This window comes from Schistocerca nitens, chromosome 3 (assembly GCF_023898315.1).
Source record: "Schistocerca nitens isolate TAMUIC-IGC-003100 chromosome 3, iqSchNite1.1, whole genome shotgun sequence".
NCBI lineage: Eukaryota > Metazoa > Arthropoda > Insecta > Orthoptera > Acrididae > Schistocerca > Schistocerca nitens.
In genome coordinates this window covers 480767767-480789533 of record NC_064616.1, presented here as the reverse complement: position 1 = coordinate 480789533, position 21767 = coordinate 480767767, and positions in this window count along the sequence as shown.

The window sequence follows — 21767 nt, the reverse complement described above, 5'->3', positions numbered from 1 at the left end:
TGGTTGCGCCACATACTTGTTTTAGTATGCAACTTATGTGGAAATAACACCTGTTCTTCCTTCAACGAATAACTTTCACGTTGTTCTTGATGTTTTCATATTCACTCACAGTGATGCTCACAGTTATTCACGTCTGGGGAACAACACAAGCTATCAAGACATACCATATGCTCGGACTGACTTATATTAAACGAAAACAAATCGTAGTTAATCAAAAGGTAAATGAGCGCCAAAGATGGTGTTATATAGCAGAAAGATATGGCACTTCAAAACTAGGAGGCGTATACTACGCTAAATTAGATTCAAGCGTATATTTTAGAAGAAACATAGTGAGTTGGATGGAGAGTGATAGAAAGCAATTTCGGGTTTTACAACATTAGTGGTAGAAAATGCAGTCCGTTTTTGAACGTTAAATATGAAACTGTTCAAGCAAGATGTCGTTGGATTTGGTGGGCTAACTGTTATCCAGAAGTGCACATTTGTTTTGATTAATTTCGTACGAAAATTTCAGTTTTTAGAAAGGTTTTTGGTGTACAAGGAGATCTCTGGTCTAGAAAGAAAGTTTTTTATGTCTTAAAGAACTTTGATCTTTTGTTAAGAAATTAATTTTTTATTTAAGTTCAATATTGAAGCATTTAACCTTTCAGGTTTACAGTTCCGGACACGAATATTAAAGCCACTGAAGCCAGGCCAGGTGCTGACGAGCGCAAGGAGGCCCTTTAAGAAAAAAGATGAAGATGTGTTAAGAATGCTACGTGACTGAGATTCCACATTAAACTCTACGGTCCCTTTACCCGGTAGGTTTACTGGGGTAGATTTGACGGAGGCAAGTCCCCGAAGTGTAGTCCATTTGAAACATCTACAACAGTCAGCTGAATATGCCTCTTGAACGACTACCACCCGATCATAGCATACGACTATTTCCGTTTTTTTGCTTTTACCAATAAGTAAGGGAAGAATGCATTATTATAACTACGAGGGTAATCCCAAAAGTAAGGCCTCCTATTTTTTATAAGTGCATAGACCTGTTTATTTCTACAGTGGTTTACATCAGTTTACAGCTTGAACATTTAGCTATTTTTCGACATAATCACCATTTCTGTCGATGCATTTTTGTAGACGCTGTGACAGTTTTTGTATGCCCATGTTATACCAGCTCGCCGCCATGCTGTTTAGAAAGTTATGAACCTCTTCTTTCACCTCGTCGTCGGAGCTGAACCACTGGGACCAAAATTAACGCTGACAGGTACTGTGAGACTCCGAAAAAACTCATACGGGCAATTCAGAACCGGAGAAGAGGAATGTTGAGCAAGGGCGTACACAATCTCCATGACAACGCTCGCTCACACATCGCTCGGCAAACCATTGCTCTCCTGCAACAGTTTTAGTGGAACACAATCACCTACCCACCCTATAGTCCTGACTTGGCGCCCAGTGACTATCACCTGTTCCCTAGGTTAAAAGAGCATTTGGCCGGAAAGCGATTCAGCTCCGACGACGAGGTGAAAGAAGAGGTTCATAACTTTCTGAACAGCATGGCGGCGAGTTGGTATGACATGGGCATACAAAAACTACCACAGCGTCTACAAAAATGCATCAACAGAAATTGTGATTACGTCGAAAAATAGCTAAATGTTCAAGCTGTAAACTGATGTAAACCATTGTAGAAATAAACAGGTCTATGCACTTATAAAAAAATAGGCCTTACTTTTGGGATTACCCTCGTATATATTCGTTTCCAAACGCTAATTCCTTATTCCAACCGTTAATAACCATATTTCAAGGCTCTTAGTGTAGGACCCTCTACCATTTGCGTAATTTTGACTGAAAGGTTTAGGTCACACTGTACATGCACTAATTTCGATGTGAAAATCGTTAAATTTCTGGCGTAAGTGGACTGATGCAAGTCGTGATTCAGTTCTTAATAACTGGTAATGCTGAAAGATAGGATTTCACGATACGTCGGCAACGGGAGGTCATCGGTAACAGAATGTAATCTCGAATAGGACAAACATAGGGAAGAAACCATCCCGGTATTCGCCGTAACGAAAGCAGGAAGACGACGGAAAATCGAAATCGAATGACACTGTGGGGATTTCATACCCGCTCTTCCCACATGCGTGTCCAGCGCCCCTACTGAGAATTTTGATGACCGAGCAGTAAGATATATGGCGCAAAAATGCCCTTCAGTGAAATGTGAATTTAAATTCCCGTAGTTTCATGTTGTAACGGTAAAGACACTTTATGCCACATTGTAGTGGCCAATAATACGGTTCCATAAAGCAAATACTGGAGTGACTACATTTTGTACCGCAACAGAGTGTAAAAAAGAACTTTTCTCTGAATTAAAATGCAAATGTGTATCGAAGCAACGTGTGGTGTACAGTTCGCTATCGGCTACAAATTAAAACTGGTCACAGCAGTTCGTCACTTTTCAGGACTTTCAGCAACAGGTGCCGCATCCAAACAAAAAGCGAAAAGCCTGCCATACTCAAACAAAGCGCTTTGTGTGCGATGGGGCGCAAATAAAACGGCGCAAAAGAGAAAACAAAATCCCAAACGTTGACAAAAGTCGTGATCCCGCGAATGGTGCGTGACAGAGAGGGCAGCGAATGAAAGAGGCATTTATTTGCTCGTCAGCGTCAGGAAGTTGCGGGCAGCAGTGAGGGCAGCACATAACACCTGGCAGCTCCACTCAGCTCTCTGCTGCTGAGGTCACGGGCTCAGAAAATACCGGCAAGCACGATGGAAGTCGACACAGTGTTAAAAACATTCTTGCGACACAATTATTGACCGCTGCTCGAAAAGTAATCCTGAAAAACTTATTATTCCTCCTTTTTCTCACTCAGAGAGACCCACCGATGAACTAAAGCATTATGACCGCTTTTCACGCGCGACTGAACGCCGCCTGCTGTCATTGTAGACACGTGACCCCGGTCGGCTTAAATACAGGTTATGAAACTTCGAGAAGAAATAATAATCGTATGAAGTACCGTCCACTACACACATCACGGTGGCTTGCGAAGCAAATACTGTATGTAAATGTAGACTGTAACCTCTCCTTTCTAACTCAAGGTTGAAACGTCTCGGTTAAAGCAGATTTCTGTTTCTGCCCCACTACTTTATTTAGTAAAATGAGTATATGATGAGAGGAGGCTGCAGGTTTTTGCAAAATTTGCCACAAGAAGTTTTGAACCTCAACACACGGGTGGAGTATATCTCTTTAGCAACCAGAGTTAATGTTATGTGTTGATGACATTTCTTCTTCTTGACGGCCAAGCTCGTTAAATATTCTGTTGGCAATTATAGTGTGAGGTGACTCTATTTTGGATGCAGCTTTTCCTTGTAAGTACCTGCTGAGTAAACTTTTACGTTTGCTGATATGGCTAATATTCGCGTAATTATGCCCTAGGCAAATTATTTATAGAGTGAATTGTTACGTGGAGACTAAACTTTTTATTTGTAATTCTTTGACTGTTTAACAATTTCACGACTGGCACGCATGTGTTCAGGAAGACCTTAAATCAGAATTAAAATGCATTTTATTCAAAGTGCTCTGTTTACAAGCGTGTAATCAACGTAACGTAATGCCTTTAGGCTTTCACACTTGTGCTGAAGTCATTGTTAATGGCAATATTGCTCAAGGGTATGTACTTGCATTCATATATCAACTTTGTAAGCCACATGGTCGCTTCGTTAAAATATATTTTAAGTAGGTTTTGATTAAATTTATCCCTAATTTCCACACTTCCTCTTGACAGTAAAACCTCACCTAGCATGCATTGCACATTCTCGTGATTAGTTTCATAAACCTTGATGGATGCACTGCACATTGGCATGAGCTATTTAATAAGACCGCGTAGCTTCGAACTGCACAAGCAGCGTGATTCATTTTTAGGTCCATATGCGGTTATGTCATTTACTGCTGGTATTATTGTAGAGCAGAGCAGATTTTCCATTTCACATGTAAGGTTTTAGTTTTAGGGCCGTAATGGTCCAATCTTTAGTGTGCTATGGAGCACAATGATTTATTTATTTCTATATTATTTCGATGTAGCATCAGGAACTGTATGTGGTTTTTGCATGCAATAATTATCGTTAAAAAGCCATGATTGTTGAAGAAAAAGTTGTTGTACGGCATGTTTTACAGATAGTTCCTTCTCGTGCTCAAATCGCTAGTTATTAAAGTTAGGGAACAGATGGCAAATTATCGTTTTGAGTTTAGCATAATATAGTTTCACACAATAAGTAGGCAGACACTATGAGGGCTATTAAGAAAGTAAGGGGCGATGGTTCTCTAAATGGAAATCACAGTGAAAATAAAAAAATTGTTTTATTTGCAACCGTTAGTTACACCCTCCAGCTACTTCTCTACAAAGTCGCCGCTCCGACTGAGACATTTGTCGTAGCGTTGTACCATCTTTCCAATGCCCTCGTCATAGAAGGCAGTCACCTGTGCTCTCCACCAATTCTCTACACTGATCTGCAGCTTATTGTCTGTGCCAAAATGTATTCTTTATAGCCAGCGGTTCGTGTGAGCAGACATAAAAATCAGAGTCTGTATGATGGGTAATCAAACAGTTCACATCGAAAACGCTGCAGGGGCGTCCTCATTGCTCTGCCGTGTGCTGCCGAGAATTGTCAGGAGCCGGCCGGGGTGGCCGAGCGGTTCTAGGCGCTTCAGTCTGGAATCGCGCGACCGCTACGGTCGCAGGTTCGAATCCTGCCTCGGGCATGGATCTGTGTGATGTCCTTAGGTTAGTTAGGTTTAAGTAGTTCTAAGTTCTAGGGGACTGATGACCTCAGTTGTTAAGTCCCATAGTGCTCAGAGCCATTTGAACCATTTTTGAATTGTCAGGAAGAAGGAAATGCACGACAGTTACACTCTGTGGGCTTCAAGAAATCAGGCGAAAACTGTCACAGGCACTCACACTTGGCGTTAGACGCTGTTTTCTAGACATCTTTACGCTCGAAACTGAAAAGAGTGATCTGACGCGATCGATGGATTACTGGAGACACTGTCCAGCACATGTATGCAAAGCTTCATCGAATTTTCACTGTGGTTTCCTTTTCGCGACCGATCAGACATTACTTTCTGAATAGCCCTACTATTTTCCGTATATTAAGTTAATACCTTGTGCAATCACAACATCAAAAGAAACAAGCATATTAACACCGCACAAGCAAGGGGAAAAAGATGCAGAAACAAAAACCACATGAAACACGCTAAAAAAACGCTGTACATAACGATTCCCATCTGGAAACATACAGCAGAGATAAAAACAAACTGCGTTTCGTTGTTTGCAGATAACAAGCTCACAGCTCATTATCTGCAAACAACGAAACATGGTACATTAAAAGTTACCAGAGTGCGAACTGTGTGAGGAAAGTAATGAGACTGACAATACTGCGAGCGATCTGGCAACGTTGTGTTGTTCTGTCTGTGTAGAAAGGTGTGTTCAACTTCATTCCTTCCAGAAGCTACGTCCAAGTTTCAGCTCCGCACAGCCAACACGTGATTTTTGAGAGCGCCGTCAGTGAAGTTGTGGTTTTGTTGTGTGTTACGAAACTGGAACAGCGGAATTTAGAGCAACGTTATGCCATCATGTTTTGTGTTAAACTTGGGAAATTCGCTGTTTTGACATGAAAAGCTGAAAAAGCCTTATGGCGAACATTCCTCAATAAGAGCACAAGTTTTTCCGCTGGTACAAATCATTTTTGGCAGGTCGAGAACATGCTGAAGATGTATCTCACTCATAGAAACCTTCAGCTTCAAAAACCGACGAAATCGTCGAACGCATGCATGCTCTTGTGAGATCAGACCCCCGTAAACACTTTCACCGTACATCAAATTTTTTCCGTCTCTCTTAGCACACTTTAAAGTAGGAAATGACCCCCTTCATCTTGCAAAGTATCAAATCTTCAATGACACCCATAGCGTGCCTGAATTTCATTACCACTAAATCGATGCATTCTATGTAAAGTTTTTAGTTTGTAGCTGTTTTGTTTGCTATCCATCTGTAGCCTTTTGAGAACCTCACTTGGCAAATCATTGAAAATCATTTACTAGCATGCTCGAAAACCTGAAATGGTTAGTTCTTCTTCGTTTTTGACGCTAATTCCATTCAGCGTCGAAGCACATAAATATTATTTATGTAGCAAGCTTTCTCAATGACGACAAAATCAGCATCATAAGACAGCACCAACGACATGTTCTCATAAACTGTTGGTCGTAAATCATCGTCTCCTTGTGAACAAAAATAGCATCTTACCATTGAATTTTGAAATTCTTGCCGGCCACGGTGGCCGAGCGATTCTAGGCGCTTCAGTCCGGAACCGCGTGACTGCTACGGTCGCAGGTTCGAATCCTGCCTCGGGCATGGATGTGTGTGATGTCCTTAGGTTAGTTAGGTTTAAGTAGTTCTAAGTTCTAGGAGACTGATGACATCAGATGTCCCATAGTGCTCAGAGCCATTTGAACCATTGAAATTCTTGTTCCTTCCCACACTGCTGTTGGAATGTGTTACAGTATTGTTCACGTCATTATCCAGTTTCTCACTGTAGAATCAAATTACGCATGACACAGTTTCTGAATATGGAAACAATTTAAACACTGTCTGTAGTCCCATTCCTTAATAGCCAACAATTTCCTTTAGTAGCAAAAATTTTAAACACAGATCATTGAAAGCGATATGCAAAATAATTACCCATATATCTCTTGTTCTACTGAACGCAACTTTTAACTTAACAAGCAAATATTCAGTATACTGTTCTGTATTTACTTACTTGTATCATTTTCAAAGTACCTGTTAAGTGAATCTCAAATTCACGTCCAATACACGGTGGACAAGGCCCATTCTGTTACTGAACAGAGAGATCTCACGTCTTAGGAGAACGCATATCTATAAATAAATGGCGGTCAAATATACACTCCTGCGTGTTGTGCGTTTTTCCCTAGTTAATTATTTACTCAGTTAGTTCAGCGTTTCGTAAAACGAATTCGGGACATATATTATAACTATTTCTGTTTTCTGCTGCCAGTAACTTTTATTTATTTTATGTTTAGTTTAACGCAATGCAAGGCGTTTCTAGTTTGTTCTGCCCCTCTTCAGGGCCTTAAACTAGATAAAAATAGAACTTTTTGTTTACTGTTCGCTGCTGAAGGAGCTGTTGGTGTATTTGCAGGAGGTGAGGGGTGTGGGGGGGGGGGAGGGGGGGGGCAGTGTCTGGCCCGAAACTGATGTATGGATGCCCACTGCTATTTTCTGCTATGTGTGGAGTTGTGGCACATTCGTTATTTATGACTGACACCACATCCTGTGTGGGATGCAGATAGTTTTGCATGGGTTATTATGTAACGAAAATCGTGCGATATATTTTTCTGTATGAAACTTGGTCACTTATGATTTTGATGTCCCAAAGTTTCTTTTTTCGTCCTGGTACACTAACGGAGCTGTTGTGTAACATTCCACTTTGCGCTGTTTATTTCGTCATAGTTTATTAACGCGATTCACAGCACAATATTTTTTCTACATATGTGTAAACACTGTACACTTAATACAATACATTGAGATGACAAAGTCGTGACATAGCGATACGTACATATAGAGATGGCGGTAGTATCGCATACACAAAGTATAAAAGAGCAGTCCATTGGCGGAGCTGTCTTTTGTACTCAGGTGATTTAAGTGAAAATGTTTCCGACGTGATTCCGGCTGCACGACGGGAATTAAGACTCTGAACGACGAGTGGTAGCTGGAGCTAGACGCATGGGTCATTCCATTTCGGAAATCGTTAGGAAATTCAATATTCAGATATCCACAGTGTCAAAAGTGTGCCGGGAATACCAAATTTCGGGCGTTACCTCTCACCACGAACAATGGAGGGGCCGACGGCCTTCACTTAACGATCGAGAGCAGTGGCGTTTGCGTAGAGTTGTCAGTGCTAATAGACAATCAACACTGCGTGAAATAACCCCAGAAATCAATGTGTGACATACGACGAACGTATCCTTAGAACACTGCGGCGAAATATGGTGTTAATGGACTATGGTAGCAGACGACCGACGCGAGTGCCTTTGCTAACAGTACGACATCGCTTGCAGCGCCTCTCCTGAGCTCGTGACCGTATTGGTTGGACCGTAGGTGACTGAAAAACTGTGGCCTGGTCAGATGAGTCCCGATTTCAGCTGGTAAGAGAAGATAGCAGGGTTCTAGTGTGGCACAGACCCCACGAAGCCAAAGACCCATGCTGCTAACAAGGCACTGTGCAAACCGGTGGTGGCTCCTCAGTGGTGTGGACTGTGTTTACATAGGATGGACTCAGTCCTCTGGTGCAACTGAACCGATCAATGGCTGAAAATGGTTATTTTCGACTACATGGAGACGTCTGCAACTATTCTTGGACTTCGTGTTCGCAAACGATGGAATTTTTATGGATGAATATGTGCTGCTAACAAGGCACTGTGCAAACCGGTGGTGGCTCCTCAATGGTGTGGACTGTGTTTACATAGGATGGACTCAGTCCTCTGGTGCAACTGAACCGATCAATGGCTGAAAATGGTTATTTTCGACTACATGGAGACGTCTGCAACTATTCTTGGACTTCGTGTTCGCAAACGATGGAATTTTTATGGATGAATATGTGCCGTGTCACCGGGCCACATTGTTCTCGATTGGTTTGAAGAACATTCCTGACAATTCGAGCGAATGATTTGGCCACCCAGATCGCCCGACATGAATCGTATCGAACATAACCGAGAGGTCAGATTATGCACAAAATGCTGCATTGGCAACGCTTTCGAAATTATGGACGACTGTAGAAGCCGCCTGGCCCAATGTTTCTGCAGGGGACGTTCAGCGACTTGTTGAGTCCATGCCACGTCGAGGTGCTGCACTGCACCGGGTAAAACAAGGTCCGAAAGATAGTTGGAGGCATCCCATGATTTTTGTCACCTCATGTATAGCGACCTTGTAGCGTAGATGAGTATCGATTATCGTATTTACAACGATAGTCGCGATGTTGACAGCAGTGGTGTAGCGTGAGGGGAGACTTTGGGACTTAGTCTCCCCTGTATTCGTGCTTAAAAAAGGTGCAATAGTAATTCATAACAAAAATATAAACGACTTTCTACTGGGAGCACTAAATGTGCGAAGACATCAGCTTTGTAGGCCGCGCCTGAGCGTTAGTGGCATTCTCGGCTCCCCTCCACTTCCCCTTCCACGAAGGCCGGTGCGCTGCACTTGCTAGCAGGTATCGAGACTAGTCTCTGCCGCTTATATGCTGGCTTTTAACACGGAAGTGAAGTCGCGCGGTTTGTGTTCATAGTCATTCTTGTGTGATTTTAGTGCATATTTTCGTTGTGTCGCCAACATAAGTGAGCCAGTAACTGAACATCTTATACAATTTTTATTAAAAACGCCTTTTTCTACATTAACGTACGGAAAAAAGTGAGAATTGACGGACAAATGATCTACTCCCATACTCAGTGTAATTTTAAGTGAAGCCAAACAAAAACGCACTTTTCAGACAGCCTGGTACGAATAGTATGCTTGGCTGACTGCGAATGCAGTCAATAACATATTATATTGTTATATGTATCTTCTGTTTGGTGGTGAAAAGGAATGATGCAGTGAGGGCATTTGTACAATAAAGAACTTTGACAGGAAAGCACAAAAGTATCAGATATCAAAACGTCACCTGCAGAACAAAGAATCATTTCAGTTATTGGACAAAGTAGAATTGAGCACGCCCTTTCTGAAGCCGCTCGTCTGACAGTAATAAAATACAACAAGCAAGTTGCATCCAGCAGGAGAGTATTGGCTCGTCTTATTCTGGCAATTGTATTTCTTTGGCCTGGCCTGGCCTGTCGCGGCCATCGAGAAGACGAATCCTCCAGCAACAAAGGTAACATCTGGAATTGTTAGATTTACTAGCTCAAGGAGAGCAGTTAATCCGACAACATCTGTCATCATCTTCAACCTTTAAAGGAACTTCTCCAGTTATACAGAATGATGTAATAGAAATGATAACTCTGGCAATTAATGAGAAAATAAAATCTGACTTTCAGAACTGCAATATCATTTCGATTCAGGCTGATGAAATATCAGACGTGTCATGCAAGAGTCAAATGGGTATAATATTCAGGTACTGTATTGCAAACAAAATTGAGGAAAGATTCGTTGCATTTTACGATGTTTCTGGAGATAAAACTGCCGAAGGTTTTTCAAATGTTATTCATGCAGTATTGAAAGAATGGAATGTGGAAGGAAAAGTGGTTAGTCAAACATATGATGGCGCTTCAGTAACGGCAGGCAGGGAAAGAGGACTACAACAATTGGTGAAGCAGCTCTGTCCCTATCCGCTGTTTATTCATTGTTACGCACACCAACTGAATTTGGTACTGTTACATGCCTCCAAAATCATACGACTAGTACGCATGTTTGTAAGTGATCTTACTGCATTCCATTCGGTTTTCAGCAAATCATCAAAACGAACTGTATTGCTAACTGAGAAAGGATTTAAACTGCCACATGCGAGCAACACTCGCTGGAATTTTCGTTCCAGGGCAGTTTCAACAACATCTAGTCATTTCTCAGGGCTACGTAATGTTTTAATTATATATTTGATGATACAGACTCCCAGTGGGACCCAGAATCTTTGAGCTGTGGGAATGAAACGACGGATAGATGATCCTACATTTGTCAACTTGCTTCGCTTCTACGGAGGGTGCTTTGTTTATGATGATCATCTCTTTAATGTTCTTCAGTCAAAATCTGTCAGTATAACTGCTTGCCACGACGAAACAACAATTGTTTTGAGAAACTTACGGCAATTAAGAACGGAAACATTCGTTGATGAATGCATTAAATGCAGCTTGTGTTTGAATGGCAACTTATCATTCTGTGACAGTCAAAAGACGGGACACTAACTTAAGAGATACTGGATTTGCAAATTGTTCAGATGGAAAGAAGGTTTCAAGACTTTCCCCAAATTCAGTTTGTTGAACTTTTGAACGAAAAGTGTTTCCCGAACTATCAAAAAGAATCCCCAAAGTTGAAACTGCTTCAATTATTAGAACAGCACCCTTTTTTCAAACAAGAACAACTTGAAAATGAACTTTGTAACATATACGCTGATGATAAAAAACTTTATCTCCAAGAATCCTCTTAAAGTACATTGTCAACAATGATTTAGACTCCGTATATGAAAAAATAACGAAGTTCCTTCGTTTGGTTTTGACCCTACCCGCAACTACAGCAAACAGTGAACGAAGCATGAGTACTCTTAAACGAGTGAAGAATTATTTAAGAAATTCGATGTCCAACATCCGGCTGTCGTGTTTGAGCGCGTTAGCAATAGAAAAGACTACTTGGAGAGCTATCCAGTGATCAGATCTTGGTAGACCGAGTTATAGACTTATTCGTGGAAAGAAAAGACAGGTGCATTGCACTTGTGTACAAGAAAATATAAGTGCTTCTTCTCTTCCTGCTGGAGTTCTACAAATTTGTCATCGTTTCTTGAACAAGTTATTATTATTATTATTATTATTATTATTATTATTACTGGCGGTGGTAGTGTTAGTAGTGGTAGTAGTAGTAGTAGTAGTTGTTGTTGTTGTTTTATTTCATGCATTTTGTTTCATTTGTTTAAATTATTGCTTATTGTACCATTTCGTCTCCCTATAATCACTGCAGAGTCTTCCCAACCTTTTCAACCACGCTACGCCACTGGTTGACAGTATGGTAGTTGTTTATTTCACATCGACATATCTTAAATCTATTGCAATAGAAATGGCTAAAGACTACTTAAGAATTTTGAATTTTTGAATTCGTTTATGTCATTGAGAATTTGATTTTTCCGTATTATGAATGAAAGTTTCCATTTCTTCCATAGCATCCATTGCCTAACTTCTTCAGATTTTGCGAAAAAAGTAAGAGTTGTCTTCGATTTTCAAATGTTGTACTGTGTCTTTAAAAGTGTTGCTACTGCTGAGTTGTTATATTTATCGAGTCTGTAGCATTCTAGATATTTCTAAATTGCGTAATGAATTTTTTTTTTATGTTTGGCCTATATAATGTTTGTTGCATTGGCTAAAGTTAATTATGTAAATGCCAGATACATCAAAAGCTGTATCTAGCGGTTTCATATGGTGAATAAGCTTCATACTTTGGTTGTTTTTAGTGCTGTATCTGATTTTTACATCTGTGTTTTTTAATAGACTTGCTAATTTGTCAGGCATTATACCAAGGTATGGCAATTTTACATATTTAACTGTTCGGATGCGGTCAATTGTGATGGTAATTTGATGTTGATTGTTCGGTTTATTTTTTATCTCTTGTGACATTGTATCAATGAGTGAAGGATCATGTCCATTGCCTACTGCAGTACAGCTTATGATTTCTGTTTCTTACAGGAGTTCTGTATGCTGAAGCGGAAATTTTTGGGCTCTGTTTAGCATTTATATATGTGCAGCTTTTTTGTGGGAGGCAGAATGTGTACAGGATTTGATATTGTGGTGTCTGTACTATTAGGTTTTCTGTAAATACTGAAAGAAACCTTTTGGTTTTGTTTTGATATTTTCATGCTAATAAAATGTAGTGTTATTTTCGTCATGCTCAAGGGAGAATTAGATATTTTTATACAGGCTACTGAATTTATTAAAAAGATATGTTACATACCTCCTATAGAATCTAACTTTGCTTTTGATGCTATATTTTAGTGTAAATACTGTACTCTCTAATTTGTTGATAAATATTTCTACTATTGGGCCACTGGGAGGGCTTAGCATTGCTAACCCTACATCCTGCTTGTAAATTTTGTTGCTCAAAGAGAAGTAATATGTTAAAGTGCTAATTTAAGTACATTTATAAGCCGTATTATTTCTGGTATGCCCACTGTCTTGCTTTTCAATATGTTCTTTCTTATTATATCAACTGTTTCATCTACTGGTATACTGCTGTGTATTTTTACAATATCTGGGGATGAAAACAATGAAGTAACAAACCGTTTTAATAAATTTCTTAGCCTGCACAAAACATGCATTTCAGCCTTGAGCAGTGAGAAAACACAAAACTCCTTTCATCGACATGAAAATATTAATACAGAACCAAAAATTCTCTCAGAATTTACAGAAAACCTACTGGTACAGACAAAACTATAGCATACTCCCATATACATGCTGCCTGTCACAACAAAGCTGCAAATCGATCTACGCTATATAGAGCTCACAAACTTCCAATTCAACGTACAGAACTCCAACACGAAGTAGAAAGAATAAACTGTACTGCAACAGACAATAGATATAATTCTCCAGTCATTAATACAATAGATAGAAAACATCAAATTACACTCACAACTGACTGCACCTGAACAGTTAAATATGTAAAATTGCCATACCTTGGTATTATGTTTGAGAAATTATCAAGGCTAAGGAATATAGGGATTGAATAGGATTGGGGAGAAGAGAAGTTTGTGGCACAACTTGACTAAAAGAAGGGATCGGTTGGTAGGACATGTTTTGAGGCATCAAGGGATCACAACTTTAGCATTGGAGGGCAGCGTGGAGGGTAAAAATCGTAGAGGGAGACCAAGAGATCAATACACTAAGCAGATTCAGAAGGATGTAGGTTGCAGTAGGTACTGGGAGATGAAGAAGCTTGCACAGGATAGAGTAGCATGGAGAGCTGCATCAAACCAGTCTCAGGACTGAAGACCACAACAACAACAAACAAGGAACGTATCAACAAAAAAAATTTACCGATATTTAATTGAAACACAGTATTCCCGAAATAATCAGCCTTAAAACAAAAGTTCTGCCAACTGAATTGCATGCGTCTTACCAGGTATCACCGGTCAAATTTGGCATGAGGGAGCATAAGGTATAAGAACTGAATGGTGAATTAATTCATATCAGTTGTCCGTTGAAAAAAATGTCCGCCAAATGTGCCCATACAAAATATACGACGGCTGATCCCGGTGGAGGTTCGAGTCCTCCCTCGGGCATGGGTGTGTGTGTTTGTCCTTAGGATAATTTAGGTTAAGTAGTGTTTACGCGTAGGGAATGATGACCTTAGCAGTTAAGTTCCGTAAGATTTCACACACATTTGAACATTTTTTGAAAATATACGATATTGCAGTGCCTATGCAATGTTCCTTGGGGCATGCACTCATGTCCAGAGGAACAGGTAAAACATTTTCAACGAAAGTCACTTGCCCGGTTTTGGTGGATAAATACGATATTGCAGTGCCTGTGTTGTTAAGAAGAACGATTCACTGCGGCGACTACACCCATTATGCAATAAATGAAACGTATTCTAAGTTGCAAATATGGATAACCATCAACTGCATAATGGAATTACCAGGATTCGGACACTGCATCGTTCTTCTTAACAACACATTTAATTTTCAATTAAAATGTCTCCACTGCACGGGAAAATGCAGGGTGATTGTAATTAACATTAAACTTTCAAAATGCTGTAGAAATAACACCAGTGGCCAGAATGACGTCAAATTCCAACGGAATATTATCGGAGAAGGGGGAAAACGTATGGCAGAAGAAAAAAATAGTGTGAAAATTGATCAATAGATGGCGCTGTATGTGTCAGAATAGGTAAATGAAAACACCTGTCAAGCGCACGACCCACTGAAGTTGGTATAAACACGCCGGGTACACGGCTTTTCCTCATTTCGCGTCTGCGACGTTCACCATGACTGTGTCAATGCGGGAGCGCTCTGCTTGTAAAGCTGTATTACGAGAATGATGACTGTGCACACGTCGCTCTGCAGAAGTTCCGGACACTGAAGGGTTTGAAAAAAGGCGTTGGTCCGATGACTGTCGTGGGTCTGGAGAAAATGATTCGGAAATTCGAAAAAACGGGTTCTTTTGGTGTGAAGCCTGGTAGAGGGAGTAGAAGCAAAGGCCACAGCAATGCAGGAGGAGACGAGTGGTGGTGTGCAAACGTGTAGTGCACGGAGAATTGCCCGAACATTAGACATACCCGTAAACATGGTGCGTAAAATCCTACGAAACAACCTTCTTTGCTATTCGTTCAAAAGTACCCATGTGCACGAGTTGCTTCCTGTTGACCTGCCAGCAAGAGAGACCTTTGCTTTAGAATTTCTTGCTCGCATGGAAGTGGACAATGATTGGCCGTGGAAGATTTTGTGGACAGACGAAGCCTACTTCCATCTGACAGGATATGTCAATACACGGAATTGCCGAATATGGGTAACGGAAAATCCACACGCAAATCAACCAGTACCACTTCATCCTGAAAAGGTCAATGTGTAGTGCGGGTTTACGGCATCATTTATCATAGGGCCATTCTTTTTCTAAGAGATAGGTGCCTCCAGTACTGTTACCTGCACCATCATTGGTAAGCGCTACGAGTGTCTTTTGCACAACCACGTCATTCCACGTCTCCAACAGCGTGGATGTGTGGATGGGACCATTTTTATGCAAGATGGCGCGCCTCCGCACACTGCAACTCCAGTTAAGCAGCTGCTGAAGCGCCATTTCGGAAATGCTAGAATTATCAGCAGCCATTTCCCTACAGTCTGGCCGTCCCGATCACCTGATCTTCACCCGTGCGACTTCTGGCTGTGGGGCTACCTGAAAGATGTTGTGTTCAGTGTTCCGATTGCGAACTTTGCTGCATTGAAGGCACGCATTGAGCAACACATTCTGAACGTGACGCCGGAAACTCTTCCATCAGTTGCGAAACATGTTGTTTCTCGATTATAACTTGTTGCAGAAAACGGTGGACAGCATATTGAACATGTTTTGCGCCAGTCACACGGAAATTAATAATCTGATTTGATTTTGATTGATGTTTTTTCTCCGGTTTTTGGCCTAGGACAATTAAAAACTTGCGTGATTTCTGCTTTTTATGCGGTTTTTGGCCTCAGGACAATTAAAAACCGATTTTTCCCATAGGATGTGATTTGACCTTGCTGTGGTAGATGGGCTTACGTAACTAACAGTATCACTCTTGTATACCCATGGACACTGAGTAGTACAGTTTGCTAACGTCAGATGTACGCCTTAGGTATTGTTGTATGATTCATTTGTCATTTGTAGTCGACCATTATTAAATTATGATGCTTACAGAGCCATCTATTTCTACATTTTGTAAATATTTCTTTTTCTTCTGTCATACGTTTTCCCCCTTCTCTGATAATATTCCGTTGCAATCTGACGTCATTCTGATAAGTGGTGTTATTTCCACTTAACTTTAATTTTAATCACCCCGTAGATGGAGGATTCAGATGCCAACAAGTGTAAGTCAGTCCACAATGAAACTGAAGATAATTAGATATTTTCAAAATGTAACACAGAAAAATACATGTGTAATGCATAGTGTATTGAAACCGGGGACCTAGAAACGACGGAGAGGCTTCATCCCGTCGTAGCTCACAGTGGACCACAACCCCACAACAGGCCACAGCAGGCCCCACCGCCGCCCACAGCAAACCCAGGGTTGTTGTGCGGTTCGGTCCCCAGTGGACCCTCTCTGGTAACGTGTCATACCAAACGAGAGTAACCCCAAGTGTTTGCGTGGCAGAGTAATTATGGTGTATGTGTACTTGGAGACAGTGTTTGCGCAGCAATCGCCGACATACTGTAACTGAGGTGGAATAAGGCGAACAAGCCCACACTCGCTAAGGTAGATGGAAAACTGCCTGAAAAACCATCCACAGGCTGGCCGGCACACCGGACCTCGACACTAATCCGCCGGGCGGATTCGTGCCGGGAACCGACACGCCTTCCCGCTCGGGAAGCAGCGCGTTAGATCGCACGGCTAGCCGGGCGGGCTAAAATTCAGGTTATTCATACAATGATAAGACTTTTTCCATCGAAACCTAATACAAAAACTCACCTATTGTGTGGATACAGAAGAACGTAACTAAAATAATTGCCACATACCTATAATTTAAGAAAAAACTATGACTTATGGTCACTGCCCACTGCACTTTTTGATTAATTTAATCTATATATTCATCATTATCGCTACCATACTCTGCAGGATTCTTGATTCCTTTTGTTTTTGAGGATTATGCACGTGTGCTTAGGTTTATCGAAGGTATATATCTATAAAATGAGTGGTAATGTGGCGGAATACACTGCAAAAGTTTCAACATTGCTTTTTTTCAGCTCTTTAACAGGTCGACGATCTGAATACAGGGGATCTTGAACAATATTGATAAAATGAGGACGACTTCCTTTTGAATTTGATGTAATGTTAATCTCAAAAATGCAATATCTTCCAGCAATGTTTCTTTGTAGAAAATAGAATTTTCTTGGTCTTCGCACTATCCTATCCATTTCATTGTCAATCAGTTTACTTTAACCCCTTCATCATTGGTTTTTGAAGCTTCCACATTTTTGGTTGAAAGAAACTCTTCTCGCTTCATCTCTGTTGCCAGAAATGGATTTTTGAGTTTGGCAATTGTTACCAAATCAATCCAATCTCTTGGACCAAATATAAATTCTTTCCTTTTTGCTTTGGATTCGATAACGCCAAAATCTGCATCATTTGGTAGGCAACTGTGGCCCGATACCATACATTTGTGGTCAATGTAATCAGCTGCCATCCCTGGATCTTGAAAAAATTTTTGCAACGATAAGCTTAGTTTGATAATCCTGTTTTGTCCTGTGTAAAAATCTGAATACATGACAATATGCGATGAGATGAGGCAAGTTGTTTAAGATGTTTAACAAGACATGCACCAATTTCCTTTGATCCTCGATATCCATCTGTCTCGTCCCACATGTACATGTAACCTTTGGAGTCATTAAAACTGTCAACTCCTAGGTTATATACATACATATTTAGTTTGTAATAAGCAACAGATGTGGGGAGTCTTGGGAAAGGTAAACCTTTTTCAAGATCAAAAGTAAAAACGTAAACTTCTTCTCCTGCAAGCAACTTGTCTGAATTCAAAGAATCTGTTGCTTTTTGTGCTCGCTGAAGATGAAGTTCTTTTGTAATCATTGCCTCGTCCTTTTTTGCGTCATCATTCTCAAAAGTAAGGATGTTCTGCAGGGAATCGCATAACTGATATGTATCTTCGGACGGGTGTTTAAAATGTAAATTGAAATTAATAGAAAACACATGATAATACATCTTCTCTTTGACAAGTTCTCCGCGTAAAGGTTGTACAGCTTTCTGATAATCAGATCAGACTGCAAATATCTCCGATTTGGCGCATCAGAGAGGGTATAATGAGTTTTATAAGAGGGAAACGATTCCATCCGTTCTTTCACTTTTGTCACATCGATTTTATTTGTTGGCGGCTTATGGCCTCTTTTATCAGTACATACGGATGGTTCTGTACTACCCGATATTTTATAAAGACGACAATCACTACCTTGAAATGTGTCCATAAAAAACTTTTTACGCACATCATCTGACATCACTGTTCTTGTCAAATAATATGTCAGAGTTTTAGATTTTGGTGCCTTCGATGAGCTTCTTGGGCGACGTTGCTTCACCTTCGTGTTGTGGATCTGTTCGCGAAGACAGACGTTCTGCTTGGCATTATCGCTCAATTTATAAAAGGATTCGAACAATGGTCGCCGGTCTGCAGCATTTACTAAATCAAAACACTTTCGTGAACATTTAAAGTTCACACTGATTACTGGTGGTACCTGCAAAACGCTCACACCGTTCTTGCACGCACACTAAGGCACTATACGCTCTTTGAAAATTATTTATGCATTGTTTTCGTAAACCCCTCCGCTAGTTGGGTAGTGCCAGGCTCAGTATAACGTACGATCCGAATTACAAACAGTGACAAAGGAAAGCGATTAGCTGATTGAAGGAACGCTGCATTCGTTGAGGTATTAGCAATGCAGCAAGGGTTTACTGTAGATATTAAAGACGTGATTGATGGACATAAAAACGCTAGTGACAGTGGAAATATACAAAGCTATTTTATTTTATACTTTGAATCACATTTTTATTGTAACATTTTGTTTTATAGCAGTTTCGTTTGTATACATCTACTAATTATAATCATGTAATTACAAACACAAATAAATAATTAAAGTTACGGACCCGTGGAGCCTATCCCTTTGGAGAATTTTTGGGAATGTTAGGGGCAACACCTGAAGAGGGATAGTTCATTTTTTTACTGTAGATTTAAAGAGGCGGTACCAAATAGGGTAGATTTGATTTTCGATTCTTTTATTTTTGGAGATTAAACTTAATTAGATGAAAAGATAGGTCCATCACAAAAAAGAAAAACAAGAAAAAGTGGAAAAAACTGGTAAGGTGACCACTCGCGATAAGCGGGAAATCCGCGTTCGAGTCCTGAAACGGCATAAATTTTCATTGTCGTCATTCCGTTATAAAGGTAACGGTTGTCTACATTTGAGAGGTGGCATGAGCCCCCTCTCATATTTCTATCTTACGATTTTCCTCTCTAATTGCATGCGATGAAAAGTTGCTATTCCTTCGCACGTGGACTTCCCACGCAGCGTCTCTCATCACCCGGGTGGTCCGGTGACAGGCGGGCTCTACTGATGTTGAAAGGGTAAGCCGACGGGTGTGAGGCAGTGGAGTGAATGCTTTCCAGACGCCGACATTGTACACTCCTGGAAATTGAAATAAGAACACCGTGAATTCATTGTCCCAGGAAGGGGAAACTTTATTGACACATTCCTGGGGTCAGATACATCACATGATCACACTGACAGAACCACAGGCACATAGACACAGGCAACAGAGCATACACAATGTCGGCACTAGTACAGTGTATATCCACCTTTCGCAGCAATGCAGGCTGCTATTCTCCCATGGAGACGATCGTAGAGATGCTGGATGTAGTCCTGTGGAACGGCTTGCCATGCCATTTCCACCTGGCGCCTCAGTTGGACCAGCGTTCGTGCTGGACGTGCAGACCGCGTGAGACGACGCTTCATCCAGTCCCAAACATGCTCAATGGGGGACAGATCCGGAGATCTTGCTGGCCAGGGTAGTTGACTTACACCTTCTAGAGCACGTTGGGTGGCACGGGATACATGCGGACGTGCATTGTCCTGTTGGAACAGCAAGTTCCCTTGCCGGTCTAGGAATGGTAGAACGATGGGTTCGATGACGGTTTGGATGTACCGTGCACTATTCAGTGTCCCCTCGACGATCACCAGTGGTGTACGGCCAGTGTAGGAGATCGCTCCCCACACCATGATGCCGGGTGTTGGCCCTGTGTGCCTCGGTCGTATGCAGTCCTGATTGTGGCGCTCACCTGCACGGCGCCAAACACGCATACGACCATCATTGGCACCAAGGCAGAAGCGACTCTCATCGCTGAAGACGACACGTCTCCATTCGTCCCTCCATTCACGCCTGTCGCGACACCACTGGAGGCGGGCTGCACGATGTTGGGGCGTGAGCGGAAGACGGCCTAACGGTGTGCGGGACCGTAGCCCAGCTTCATGGAGACGGTTGCGAATGGTCCTCGCCGATACCCCAGGAGCAACAGTGTCCCTAATTTGCTGGGAAGTGGCGGTGCGGTCCCCTACGGCACTGCGTAGGATCCTACGGTCTTGGCGTGCATCCGTGCGTCGCTGCGGTCCGGTCCCAGGTCGACGGGCACGTGCACCTTCCGCCGACCACTGGCGACAACATCGATGTACTGTGGAGACCTCACGCCCCACGTGTTGAGCAATTCGGCGGTACGTCCACCCGGCCTCCCGCATGCCCACTATACGCCCTCGCTCAAAGTCCGTCAACTGCACATACGGTTCACGTCCACGCTGTCGCGGCATGCTACCAGTGTTAAAGACTGCGATGGAGCTCCGTATGCCACGGCAAACTGGCTGACACTGACGGCGGCGGTGCACAAATGCTGCGCAGCTAGCGCCATTCGACGGCCAACACCGCGGTTCCTGGTGTGTCCGCTGTGCCGTGCGTGTGATCATTGCTTGTACAGCCCTCTCGCAGTGTCCGGAGCAAGTATGGTGGGTCTGACACACCGGTGTCAATGTGTTCTTTTTTCCATTTCCAGGAGTGTAGAATAGCGGCACCTCGCAGGGGTCTGAAGTAGCGGCTGGGCTAGAGGATCCGTTACTTCGCAGAAACTTAGCGAAAACACATTCTGGCGGGCTACCAGTGGGGCGTGGGAATGACTTGTGTTCCCAAGCAGCCTTGGCGCGCAAATTCAAGCGTTTTCGGCCGTATCGTAACTGTGATTGGCTTGATCAGGGCATAGCTCCGTGACGTAGCAAAATCGGCGCAGAAATTGGCGCCAAGAATCTACATTGGTGGAATGGTAGTGCTTCGGCAATAGAGTGGAATTTTCCGCCGGTTTTCGAGTTGCTGATTGGGACGTTTAACCACGGCCACTGTCGTGGGGGCGGGAATGTTCTGTGTTCGGTTTGTACGGGTGCTCTTGTGGTAGTCGGCTCTCGCCTTCCGGTCGGAGTAGGTTACAAGACTGAGCTCTCGCTGCTCTGGACAGCCTGCCTTCCGTTGGCTGCCTAATATACTTTTATTTAATTGTAACTGTTTGACGAAGTTGCTGAAGTTTCGACATCAACGTAACTTTCCGAGTACAGTTGGCAATTGAGCGTTCTGCGTACAAGCGGCCTATGTTGTCTGTCTTGAGCAGTTTTGGCTAAAGTTGACTGTATCGGAGTTACAGTGTGACTTCGCTTGTTAAAATCAATCACTGTACCGTCACTGATTGTGTATCGAGCCTTCTTTGTCTCCCTCAGAGACGCATTTGTATTGCTAGGAAGTCTTTAGTCTGGAACAACCAAG